The 10,537-nt window shown below is 37.7% G+C and overlaps 1 long non-coding RNA gene across 1 annotated transcript; it reads right to left on the bottom strand.

Moving 5' to 3' along the window:
• Positions 1 to 909: 909 nt before the first annotated feature.
• Positions 910 to 4,596, bottom strand: LOC107800070 (uncharacterized). The gene is made up of 2 exons (XR_001651277.2): positions 4,234 to 4,596; positions 910 to 2,427 (listed from the first exon to the last, which is right to left on the bottom strand). It is a non-coding gene; the product is annotated as an uncharacterized LOC107800070 (long non-coding RNA).
• Between the last annotated feature and the right edge of the window lie 5,941 nt (positions 4,597 to 10,537).

The raw sequence follows: 10,537 nt of genomic DNA on the forward strand, positions 1-10,537 counted from the left end.
GGGCGAGAGTCTCTTGAAGTGCAGGGGTAGGAACAGGCGTCCCAGGTGCATACTCTCCAACTAGATCTACTGGTGGCTCCTCTGTAGCATCTCGTGCAGGTGCTCTAGCTGCACTACGTGACCTTCCTCGGCCTCTGCCCCAGCCCTGACCTCTCGCTGCTCTGGCAGGGGCGTGAGTGTCAGATCATCAGATCCAGCTATGCGTGTCTTCACCATCTGTGAGAGAATAAAAAGACAATTTAGAATTCTGAAGTAAACAAATTCGCACGATAGGGATTCAAAGAAGTGAAACTTCTCCTAACTGTTCCATAGCCTCCCGAAGATAAGTACAGAAGTCTCTGTACCGATCCGCGAGACTCTACTAAACTTGCTTGTGACTCATAACACCTATGAACCTAGAGCTCTAATACCAACTTGTCACGGCCCTAATTTCTCTCCGTAGGATGTCGTGTTGGCACCTAATCTCTAAGACTAGGTAAGCCTGACAATATGCGAAATATAAGAAATAGCAATTAAACTCCCAAATACTCAACATCTATATAGAATACTAGTAGGGTGTTGCCCGTGCTGTGCACGGACCCAAGTGCCCAACATGAGCAAGAAGGGGAAAAAAACTATTCTGGTAGATGATGGAAAAGCAATGAAGTTAAAATCCATCTAATAAACTTTCTGAAGCAGAGCTGTTTCAACTAATTGGCAGTTTGTCAATCATACTCTCATAGTTGTAATTGATAATTTAGTGTAAAGAATGAAAAGCGATAAGCAGTATGTGCAAGTCGTAAATTGTTGAGGTCTTTGCTTTACGACCTAGCAACTTAACTTACCCATTCCCATTTACACATTTTGACCAGTTTTTGAAGTTAATTTGGTAACGGCATGTCTCACAATAGTAGAACTTTCCTAGAATAGTGAACATCCAAACCTCTTTCTAAGCTCCATAAGTTCAAAACCAGAAAGAAGGCATAATTTTAGTCCTAGCTACTATTATAAAATGCAAAGGTACAAGACTCAAGTCCTTAAATTAAATGACTGAAATGATCACGAACAAACAGCTTCCAGTTCTGATTATTCATGTTCCAATCTTGTGCTCCACAAAGTATACATATTTTTGTGTGTAGAATAATTGTTCAGCAGCTCAGTATTGTTCTGATAACTCAATGTTGTAGCATTGCGATCTGAGTATTTAAGATTTTGCAGAATGTAAAAAGGTTAATGAAAATAAGTGACTAAAATCACTCTAAGCTTAGATAAAATAAATTTCTCTCCGCAACGATGTGCAAGTTAGTATTATATTGTTCAGTACACATTCTTGATGTCGACCCTAACATATAAACAATTATCATATAAGTGTGGATGTTTAAAGTAATCTAAAACTTTCGACACCATACTTCTTCACTTACCAGCTCCAAATATGCAAAAGTAGTCAACAATTTGCCGAATCATGAAGTTGGGATACATTTGCTAAGTCATGCAAAGAGAAGGCATGAAACTTAATGCAAGCGCACTGATCTATCCATATATAGATATAAACCAGTGAGATGAGTATATAAAGTAAATATGCACAAATGTCTCATTATCAAACATTAGAAAGATTTATACTCTATTCATTGAAGGACCAACAAAGCAATCGTAAAGCTGCAATATGCAAGACCCTCAAGAAAAGGGTATATGCATAGGGGCAATGCCAAAACCTGCTACAGAAAGAAAATAGAATCATCATAAGCTACAAAAGAATTACTCTTCCATAAGTTCTTTGTTCTATTCTGAAAGATCACTGAAATGAAGCCACAAATTGCAGAGCGCATGTAATTACTTCAAGAAGTATACTTGGAGAAAAAAATCATTTTAAGGGGATAAGATTCTAAAGTCTGCATATGAAACACACAAAAAGACCCATAACTACTATGAATGAATACCAAAATTTATCTTCTAGTTGAACTGTTATTCTAATATTATAGGTGTAAGGTTCATTAAAGGGCACATTTTTGTCTTAATAAAGGACGCTAGAGAAAAATATTAAAAATAAATATAACGGAGAAAAAGATCGTCTAGTAACTTTTACTTGTCCTTTTATTATGAGACTATCAATAAATTGTATGATAGACTAATAAATCTTCAATAAGAAATGGACTTATCTAATGATATGGATGATTTTGAAACTCAAAAACTGCACCATGAAATGCACTTATCTCTGAATTATTAACCTTCAGCTTTTGAAAGTCGGTGACTTACCTACCATGCTTTTACCAATCAGTTGGGATGAAGTCCAATCGCCTTGCACGGATAAAAGTTACTGAGAGAGCTCTTGGTGATGGCTTTTAGATATTGATGTAAAACGCCATAGATTCGAATATAGAAATACCATGTTCAAGTAAATACACGTTCCAATCACCCATAGTGAACTTAAGATACAGTCCACATGAAAATCTACCATAACAACATGGGAAAAAGATGAAACGATCTAAAAAAGAAATCCAAATGTATCACAACATATGTATCTAATTGTCCAAAATATTGAAAAAATAAGATGTCACCAATGTCCTTTAAGTGAACAAAGAGATAATTCTCATTAGTTCTGCAACTTTTGAACTTTTTACTTTTTTTCCTTAGAATAGATTTCAAAAGCACCAAATAAATACGCAAAACAGAAGAGTTGAACCTCATGTTCAAGTCATTCATTCAGATGCAAAACCATACTTGGGGACTGATTTCAAGTTCGACTTCTTGAATGACAGTATATTATTACATCTTAAATGGAGTTATTAATCATCAGGACTGGCAACACTTAAGAAGAGTACATATATACAATAATGTCAGTGTAGTTCCGAAAGAAAACAAAGTAAATACTGCTGTTTACTAATGAAGAATGATATCACGACACGTAAAATCTAATGTGTCAATACATTAAAAATGAGTTAGAGTTGTCAGCATGAATATCTTCCTACCAATGTTCTTCTGAAATATACAATCATTTATGGGTTATATTTCGAGCCTCAAATAAATCTTCATATAACAATCATTAGTGGAGCATAAGGTGACAAAAGCACACTGATACAACTTCTAGCAGATAACCAAAGAACAAAAAACAATATTATGCTTGTTATAATGTTTAAATGTGTTCAACAATCTGATAAATCTCATGTAACTTTGGAATGAAAAGTGAAGAAGTAGAGCTCAATTTTCAACAGGGAATAAACTTTCAGATTGTTGCTCAATTTATGTTAAGGTTACTTTTTATTTTTTACCCTCTTTCTCCATTCTTTTTATAATCATTTGGGGTACCACAGCTTTTAACTAAAAATTAAAACTGCAGTTTATTTACAATTCTCATTACATTTTAGCTGAAGTAAAAGACTGAGCAGAGACATCATATAGAGTTTATCAATCATGTAAAGTGATATAAAAGTTTTGATATATTTTTTACTTTTTCATTTAACCTTTTGTAATTAGGTAGCTTGTTTAAGTTTAGTGTCTGCAATTTGCTTTCCCTCAATACCATGTAAAAAGTTGTCATTTTGAGATGGCATAGTACTGCTAATGTTCTTTTGATGTATATGCAGTAGCAAGTGACACTTTAAATTTGCTGAAAGATGGAGCAAAGCCAGATAAATATGTGGAAGAAGTACAAAGTAAATGAAAAGGATTTCTTTGAAATTGTTTTCGATGGGTTGTCTCCTATCCAAACACATCATAACATTTTTCCCTGAAGAATATAAACATAATTTTCAAATTCAATTTTTGAAGATGTCCTTTAAAGGCAATTAAGATAGTTAGAAGCATGTTTACTTCTTTATAAATCTGCATTTACATCATTATTTGAAAGAGGAAAAGACTGCAAATAGCCCTTTCACATGCAGTGCAAGGTCAGTTCATTTAGGCACATTATCAAATACCTTTGTTACATCAGCGTATAAATCCGATAAAGTTACCCAATGCATGTGAAAATCTCTAATAAGACCTCTATCCGAAAGAACATAGAAACTACCAAATTAACACCCAATTTCAGTCCATAAAAGAGTCGAATGAAGCATGTTTATGAGGTTGTCATTTTGGAACCAATTCCGTATAAATGAAATATCAATGTGTCTGAAGCTCGCACATACAATCCACTTTTTATATATAAGCATTGGAATGCCACTTAACGAAAATCATGACAATCGATATGAAAAATTAAAATAACCCCAAAAAGAGGTCTTAATAGTTTGTTCATGAAGAAAAAAGTTCATTCATTACCTCTCAATATGAGCCGCCCAGAGATTACTTAAAAGCAGCTTCTTTGCAATCCCTATGTGCGTTTCAGTTGCTTGGTCACATTGAAATTTTTTACATCCCCAATTTCAAATCTTATGTTAAAATTTCATTAAAGTAAAAGAAATTACTCACATGCAACACTTCAAAAATATGTGATATCAGACGAACCAAGAATACATTTAGAAAAGAATAGTGAAACATAGCTCAGAGTTTACCAAGAATCAAACAGCAAAATGAAGAAAGAGGGAAAAGTCAGAAGAAAAAGAGAGCATTTTCGGAGGAGGAGGAAAGCAGCGAAATGGCTGATATTGAAGTGGAAAAATGGGACCAATGAAGTGGAAGACCAAAATACAAAGACCAACACGTGTCATGAAATGAGGAGAATAAAATGGTTGATTTTAAAGAGTAAAATAAAACAATGCCCATGACAAACATCTATAATTACCATTTCGCCGGTGTTCGTCCCGGTGTTCGTACACTTCAACTCCTATTTCTATATATTAGTAAAACTTCGCTACTCTAACATATACAATTTTCCCCCAAAACCTAATGATATCGATTCACAAGCTCTACAACGGTATCATAGTTATTCCTATATATCTAAGTCTAATAAAAGAAGAAAAATATAGAAATAGATATAAGGTTACTCCGAGACCTGCGAATGCTGGCAGGTGTATCTTGAAGTCTCCGAGAACTAGCTCAACTCACTGATGCCTCGACTGGTAGGAGGTACCTAGATCTACACAAAAAAATGTGCAGAAGTATAGAATAAGTACACCATAACGGTACCCAGTAAGTGTCAAGTCTAACCTCGGTAGAGTAGTGACGAGATCAGGTCAAGGCCCTACTGGAATAAATAAATAAATAAATAAGAGGCAAAACGAGTAATTTAACAGTGCAATAATAATAACAATAAAAATGAAACAAGTAAGGAAGGTACCAAAATTTACCACACAGAACTCAAGCAATTAATGCACCACGGAAGAACACAGGGAGTGTTATGCCAAGGAAACAAAGCAACTAGGCACAAATGAAGTAAAAGAGTAATACCAACAAAAAGTCACTACCGAGGTACCGCCTCGTAATCTCAAATCACAATAATAAATCACAATTTTTCCTTATATCACTGCGGGAGCCTTTGCATTTAGTTTTGAAAATTATTTTCCGAAATAGCATCCCGCGTTTTAGCCCACCTTATCTCACCGCATGCGTTTCAACACCAAAACCTTATATCACCGCATGCATATCAATATCACAATGTATCACAAATCGCACCTCAAATGCCCAATATCACAACTTACCAAAAAAACCAACAACAACAGTATTTTTACAATAAGTAGCCCACGACTCAACAACAATGTGCACAAATAGTATCAACAATAACAACCAGAAGTGCATAACTCAACAAGAATAGTATTTCACAACTTAACACGTTTCCTCAATGTGAATCACGACCTTTATAGCTCAATGTCACTTTCAACAACAAGATATTCCAAGAATAACAACTTCAAATAAGGAATTTAATGGTTAAATAAGGAAAATGGAATAAAGGAACAAGGACTTCAACTAAACATGTAGAACAATTAACAAGAAAGAGATAAGACAAGTAAAGCATGTGAAAATAGACTAATGATGATGAATATAACATGTTAAGATAACTCAATTAAGGCATGAAAGGAATCTACATAGCTAAAACTGGTAAATTTCCATATTTAGCCCGTGTACACACTCGTCACCTTGCGTACACGGCTTCCTCACATCACAATTATCACAAAACAACACCAATCCTGAGGGATAATTTCCCATACACAAAGTTAGGCAAGACACTTACCTCAAATCATGCTAACTCAATCCATTAGTAGGCCTTTCCCTCGATTATCCAACTCCGAACGGCTTGAATCTAGCCAAAACAACTTCATACTATAAATATAAACTATAGGAAGCTAATTCGAATAATAAAGTTACGATCTTTGCAAAGAAATAAAGAGTCAACCCTAGCCCGCATCTCAAAACCCAACCAGAATTACAAAATTTAAATACTCATTCGATAACGAGTCCAACCATATACGAATTACTCAAATTCGACCTCAAATAGACTTTCAAAACTCGAAAATTTAGTCTAGGAAGTTCTTACCATTTTTCCCAAATTTCCAACTCAAATCCCTTATTAGATGATGAAAATAGTAATAGATTCAAAAAATATAGTCCAATCCAGGTTAGAATCACTTACCTCCAACAATCTCCTTGAAAAGCCCTCGAAATATCGCCTCACATCGAGCTCTCTAGGTCCAAAATATGAAAAATAAGATGAACCATCGATTTTGAAACTTAAATTCTACCCATGTGCTATCCTTCTTCGCTAACGCGGAATGTGCCCCGCGTTCGCGAAGCACAAAATTCTCAGCTGCCAGATTCCTCTTCGAGAATGCGAGATCACCAATGCGAATGCGATACACACTGAGCCCAGGCCTATGCGAACGTGACCCTTCATACGCGAACACGGTAAACAACTTCTTACACTTTCGCGAACGCGTGGCCATCTACGTGAACACGAAGAACACACCTAACCTGCCTCCCAGATACCCTTCGCGAACGCGAGACCTCTCTCGCTAACGCGATGAAGGAAACCAGATATTAGAAAATTCAGCAGCTTCAGCAATCCTTAAGGTTCCGAAATGCGCCGAACATGGTCTGAATCACACCCGAGGCCCCCGGGACCTCAACGAAATATACCAACAAGTCCTAAAACATCATACGAACATGCTTGAAGTGTTAAATCATATCAAACAATATTAGAACCATGAATCGCGCATCGATTCAAGCCTAATGAACTTTTGAACTTTCGAATTTCAAAACTAATATTGATTCATACCAAAACAACTCCGATTGACTTCTAATTTTGCACACAAGTCATAAATGACATGACGGACCCATTTCAACTTCCAGAATCGACATCCGATCCCAATATAAATAAAGTCAACTCCCGGCCAAACCTTCCAAATCTTAACTTTTCAACTTTTACCAATTCACGCTGAAATGACCTACAGACCTCCAAATCAACGTCCGGATACATTCCTAAGTCTAAAATCACCATACAGAGCTGTTGGGACCTTCAAAATCTCATTTCAGGGTTATCTATACAAAAGTCAAATTACGGTCAACTCTTTCAACTTAAACCTCCAACTTAGGGATTAGGTGTCCCATTTTACTCTGAAACTTAGCCGAAATCCAAACCAAATACCCCGACAAGTCACATAATCATAATATAGCCTAGAGAAGGCAATAAATAGGGGGTTGGGGCTAAAATACTCAAAACGACCGGTCGGATTGTTACAACACGGTTCTCGAAGCCAATGAGATCTGATCCCAGCCAAAGCGATCCTAATTTTTTGTGCGAATATCATGGGACCAACGATCACCGAAAAGGGGACTATCGGCATCTGCGCGAGGAGGTGGCGACATTGCCGGAAAATGATCGTCTCAAAGAATTTTTAAGCAACCGAGCTAAAAACAACTACAGTCGCAATTGTGATTATGTTGAACTTTCAAAAGCAGTAGAAGATCCTCCACGCTTGACGATCAATATGATTTTCGGGGGGAACGAGATTAATGGTGTGATATTTGCGGCGGTGAAAAAAATGAAGGTGTCAGTGACCCACAGTAAAAGACTTCGGGAAGTCACTGAGGACAACATTACTTTCACGAAGGAAGACGCAGATGGATTGTTGTTGCCGCACAACGATGCATTGGTAATATCTTTGAATATCTTAGACTTTAAAATTAAACGTGTTTTGGTGGACCCAAGACTTTCAGCCAATATTATCTAGTGGAGAGTGTTGGAGCAAGCCAAGCTCACCAGAAGTATCATTCCGGCAATAAAACTCCTCACCAGGTTCAACCTAGCGAACGTAACAACTCAAGGAGAGATCCTGCTGCCCACAAATGCCGAAGAGGTGATAAAGACGACCCTTTTCGAGGTGGTGGACGATGATATGGGCTATAATATTATCCTGGGGAGGTCATGGTTGCACGAGATAAAGGTTATGCCATCAATATATCATCAGTTGCAAAAATTCCCAACTCCCGAGGGAATTAAACAAATAAGAGGTGACCAACCGGCAGCAAGGGAGATGAATGCAATCTCAGTTTCTAGTAGCGATGGAAATGAGCATGCGGCATCGCAATTACAGGAACCAGCGCCTGCTCCCGAGCTGAGAAAAGTCAACCAGGGGGAGGAGGAGTCGGAATCCTATCACGTACCAAGCTATTTTCAGGTACCAGAAGAAACGGATGTAATAAAATCCATAACGGAAGAACTCGAACAAATCGCATTGTTCGAAAAGTTCCTAGAGAGGAAGTTCCACTTGGGGACAGGACTAAACGAGCTCAGGTCTGGATTTATCGAATTTATTAAATTTAATATTTATTGTTTTGCATGGTCGCATGCAGATATGACAGGTATCCCACCATAAGTGGTCGTGCACAAACTAAGCCTAGATCTCAACATCCCTCCGGTAACATAGAAAAAACGTCGTATTGCCGAGGTTAGGAACAAATTCGTCAAAGAAAAGATAACTTGACTACTTGATATCGGTTGAATCCGAGAGGTAAAGTATTGTTACTGGCTAGCTAACGTAGTAGTAGTTCCAAAGAAAAATAATAAATTTCGCATGTGCGTAAACTTTAAGGATATAAATAAGGCGTGCCCAAAAGACTCATTCTCATTACCAAACATTGATCAAATGATTGATGCAATGGCTGGCGAGTTAATGAGTTTCCTCGATGCTTATTCCGGGTATAACCAAATTAAGATGAACCCGAAAGATCAAGAAAAAACTTCGTTCATACTGAATTTAGGCACATATTGTTATAATGTAATGCCTTTCGGGCTAAAAAATGCTGGAGCCACTTACCAGCGGCATGTAAACAAAATGTTTGAGAAACAAATAGGGAAAACTATGGAGGTTTACATAGATGATATGCTGGTTAAGTCTTTGAATGTAGGTGATCATCTTAAACACCTGCAAGAAACCTTTGACATCTTAAGGAAGCACAACATGAAGCTTAATCCCAAGAAGTGTGCATTCGGGGTTAGCTTCGGTAAGTTCCTGGGATTCCTTGTGTCGCAAAGGGGGATCGAGGTTAACCCCGACAAAATTAAAGCCATCGAAGACACCTCGAACCACATATCAAGCATAAAAGAGGTTCAAAGACTGACAGGGAGACTGGCCGCTTTGGGCAGATTCATTTTCTCGTCTTGGAAAAAAATGCCATCATTTCTTTGTACCCCTCAAAAAGAAGAATAACTTCGAATGGACCCCCCGGAATGTCAGCAGGTATTGAAGGATTTGAAAAGGTATTTGTCAAGTCCTTCATTATTGTCAAAATCGGAGGAAGGCAAGCAATTACTGATCTACTTAGTAGTCTCAGAGGTAGCGATAAGTGTCATTCTAGTCTACGAGGATGAATGTACGCAATATCCTATCTATTATGTTAGTAAAATTTTGACGGGAGCAAAAACTCGCTACTCACATCTAGAAAAATTGGCCTTAGCCCTCACAGTCGTCGCTCGAAAACTAAGGCCTTATTTTCAATGTCACCTGATAACTGTGGTGACCATTTTTCCTCTACGGAACATTCTTCATAAACCTAAACTCTCAGGCAGACTGGCAAAGTGGGCAGTCAAAATGAGTGAATTTGACATAGAATATAAACCTAGGACTACGATTAAGTCACAGGTTTTGGCCGACTTTGTGGCTGATTTCAGTCCGGGACTGTTACCTTTGGCTACCAAAGAAGCAGTGACGGTGTCAGAATCGCATCGGGAGTTTGGACCATGTTCATGGATAAAGCTTCCAATGTGAAGGGGTCCGGGCTCGGGATAGTGCTAACCACACCCTCGAGAGAAACCCTAAGATATGCCATAAGAACTATTCATTTGACTAACAATGAAGGCTTTGATTGCTGGACTCGAGCTGGCTCGAAGAATAAATTTTGAGGTCATAGAAATCAAATATGATTCCCAATTGGTAGTAAATCAGGTCTACAGGAATTTTGAATCCAAAGAGGAATGCATGCAACAATATGTAGGGAAAGTCAAGGCTCTGCTCGCTCGGTTCAGGGAATGGTCAATCATGCACATCCCGAGGGAAGAGAATGCGGAAGCAGATGCACTAGCCAATCTTGGATCGTCTACGGAAATAAAGGGATCGGACTCCGTCACGGTCATACAATTTATGCATTCAGTATTGGACGTGGATAGCTATTACGAGGTAAACACGACCAA

Source organism: Nicotiana tabacum, chromosome 22 (genome assembly GCF_000715075.1).
Source record: "Nicotiana tabacum cultivar K326 chromosome 22, ASM71507v2, whole genome shotgun sequence".
NCBI classification, from domain to species: domain Eukaryota; kingdom Viridiplantae; phylum Streptophyta; class Magnoliopsida; order Solanales; family Solanaceae; genus Nicotiana; species Nicotiana tabacum.